Below are 3534 nucleotides of genomic sequence, written 5' to 3' on the forward strand. Positions count from 1 at the left end.
CATCACTAACCGGGCGTGGTCAAGCTCGGGATCAAGGCATTTTGAACAGAAGCTGTTCGCCATTATGGCTCACATAGCAATTTAGCTGGTCCATGGCGTTTTTGGCTACAGTCTCATCTCATCTCATCTCATTATCTTTAGCCGCTTTATCCTTCTACAGGGTCGCAGGCAAGCTGGAGCCTATCCCAGCTGACTATGGGCGAAAGGCGGGGTACACCCTGGACAAGTCGCCAGGTCATCACAGGGCTGACACATAGACACAGACAACCATTCACACTCACATTCACACCTACGGTCAATTTAGAGTCACCAGTTAACCTAACCTGCATGTCTTTGGACTGTGGGGGAAACCGAAGCACCCGGAGTGGAGTGTTGTATATTCAGGTTTATTTTGCGAAATTCACTTGGGCAACTAAAAGTTTTACATGCACACAAAAGTTGATATTTTGGCATCTACTTTGCATGCAACTGCTGAACTCAGCCGTTCCGCCATTGCGGCTCTTGCGACTTCTTCGAGATTTATTGGCGGTTGGCAACAATGAATTGGTGCATTACCGCCACCTACTGGCATGGAGTGTGGATCCAGATATGTAATTTAAACTATACAAATACTCTCCCAACTCATGTCCTCTCAGTCAAATTCATTTTTGTAACTCTGTGTCAAGGTGCTCAAATTAATATTTCTCTTTAAAATATAATTTCTGGGGCGGCACGGTGGTGTAGTGGTTAGCGCTGTCGCCTCACAGCAAGAAGGTCCTGGGTTCGAGCCCCGGGGCCGGCGAGGGCCTTTCTGTGTGGAGTTTGCATGTTCTCCCCGTGTCCGCGTGGGTTTCCTCTGGGTGCTCCGGTTTCCCCCACAGTCCAAAGACATGCAGGTTAGGTTAACTGGTGACTCTAAATTGACCGTAGGTGTGAATGGTTGTCTGTGTGTCGGACCTGTGGTGACCTGGCGACTTGTCCAGGGTGTACCCCGCCTTTCGCCCGTAGTCGGCTGGGATGGGCTCCAGCTTGCCTGCAACCCTGTAGAAGGATAAAGCGACTAGAGATAATGAGATGAGATGTTACTTTTCAAAGGGGGTGTACTCATTTACGCTGAGCAGTACTTGTTAACTACATTTGTCTTGTAGCTCCAGTAAAAAGATTATGAAATGATGTTTGTTTTATTGATGATATTTGAGGTGGAATATTTGCATACATTTGATTCTTATCAGCTTTGATGTTATTTCACACACAGATCAGTAATAGGAGAATATGATGGAGCTCATCATCAAAGAACTAAAAGGAAAAATGAGAATTTTTTTTATTAAGCGTAGAGCCAAGTACCACCATTGGTGAACTCAAGCAACACATTGCCACTCTCTTTGGGGCAACAGCCTCATGCCTGAGGCTTTCAGCCAGCAGCGGTCAGATCCTGGAACAGATTCAGAAGATGGTGAGCGATTATGGTCTGAGTTCAGGATCCACTCTGATCCTACTGTTCGCCAAGACCCCCGTGCCGTTTCAGGTGTTCTTGAAGAATGAGAAAGGACAGGCAAAAACATACGACATCACTGATGATGAGACCGTCGATCAGTTGATGGCAAAGATCCGCTGGAAAGAAGGAGTACCAGAGGACCAACAGCGGCTGGTCTACAGTGACCAACAGCTCGAGCGTGGCATGAAGCTGAAGGATTACAACATTGTCTCTGGAAGCACCATTCACATGACCCTCCATCTGCGTGGAGGCTGATGGGAGAAAATACGTGGAGCTTGTTCTGTCCTATTTAACACAATAGGACAAAACACCCTATATGTCAAGAAAAAAAGAAGCAAAAATACCCAGTACATGTTGAATTTGCATATAATGATCATTCGCTTAGAGCTAGCTCATTCTCCTATTTAACCACCATTTTGAAAAAAGTAAAAACATCTGGAATCTTCTTTGCTTCTCTTTCTTGACACATTTCTACAGAAGCTAAATGGTTAAATATCTCATCTCATTATCTCTAGCCGCTTTATCCTTCTGCAGGGTCGCAGGCAAGCTGGAGCCTATCCCAGCTGACTACGGACGAAAGGCAGGGTACACCCTGGACAATCCCTCAGGCTTGATCATGAGGGATACATTTATTAGGGATAAAATTAGCTCATATGTTTATGCTTTTAAATTTTCTGTAAAGCTGCTTTGTTGCAGTGTCTGTTGGTAAAAGCGTGATACAAATAAACTGACTTGATTTAAAAGGTTGGGAGCTTCTGTTCTCTGGGGTTCAAGCCTGGGGTTTTGCTGGATATTCAGAGGCCTGTTCTGAACCCAGAAATGGATTTATACTCTTGCTCAAGTCTGTGTGTTGACACATATTATTCACAGGGTCTGTGGAGAGTTCACTTGACTTCACAGGTTTTTTTTTTTTGGCCTGACATACACTGTGAATTTTGGGAATAAGTGTGTGCTTTTCAAAACCATGTCTCATAAGATAAACTCTGGTCAAACTCTAAAGCCGGCGTCACCAAATGGCGGACCGCGGTCCGGATCCGAACCCAGACCTGTTATTAGAGTTTGACGGACCGTTTCTATTTTCTGTGTGACGTGTTTCGCATTTACGGTAGTCTCATTTTTAGCTGCGCAGCTTTTTTTTGTTTGTTTGTTGATAAAATCTATCAGCACCAGAAAGCTTATTTAAAGGCAGTTTGTAACTTTGGAGTGTGTAATCTCTGTAACCTGTACTGTCTGCTGTTCACATGCTGTATGTTCATACTGAATTTATATTTGGTGTTTAATTTGTTCTTCACTCATTCCACTGTCATCTATTTATTCTTTTCTCCCTCTTACATGAAAATGTTATGACTTGATGAATCTGAATCATTATTGCTGTTACATTCTGACAAACTGCTTTAATAAATTATTGATTTGTATCAACACTCTTTCTGTGATGTGTATTTTCTTACTGATAAATCTAAATAAATATAATGATAATGATCATACACAAATGCATATTCTTTAGACCTTAAAGCAGAAGGAAGTCCAGAACCCAGATCTAGGTCAATTAACTACCAACACATTCTACAGTAAACATCGAGATCTGTGAGTTTACTCCACACATTGAACGCACCAGATAATTCTGTTTGACAAAAACAAGGCAGTAGAACTGAATCCAGTATTACAGAAAGCACACAGAACTTCTCAACAACCCATGAGGAAGCACTCAGAGCTCTGCCCTCTCATTGGGAGATGGGAGGGTTTTTGTGAAGTTGCATGAATAGACCAGTAGGGTGCAGTCAGAACACCTGTATGATCCTGTGCTTTCAAACCCCACTAGTGTGTGAGAGCTTTGATGGTTCTGGTGATGGTTTGGAGGATGCAATGGGCCTCACCTTCTTCTCAAAACAATATCCTGCTGATGGACAACATCCTTTCAGGGTGGGGCTGATAATAAAAACACATCCCTCCCCACAATCCTCTGACTGCTCTCTATTCTGTGCATGTGAACATCACAAACAAATGTTCCAGCAAAAGAATAAAGATCCTGGCACTTAATTAACTATTAAGTGCATGGACAT

At 43.2% G+C, this 3534-nt stretch overlaps 1 pseudogene; it reads left to right on the forward strand.

Annotated features, from left to right (window-relative positions):
* The first annotated feature begins 1254 nt into the window (after window positions 1–1254).
* LOC132872621 (uncharacterized) lies at window positions 1255–1729 on the forward strand (annotated as a pseudogene).
* The last annotated feature ends 1805 nt before the right edge of the window (window positions 1730–3534 follow it).

The sequence above is a fragment of the Neoarius graeffei genome, chromosome 24 (assembly GCF_027579695.1).
Source record: "Neoarius graeffei isolate fNeoGra1 chromosome 24, fNeoGra1.pri, whole genome shotgun sequence".
NCBI classification, from domain to species: domain Eukaryota; kingdom Metazoa; phylum Chordata; class Actinopteri; order Siluriformes; family Ariidae; genus Neoarius; species Neoarius graeffei.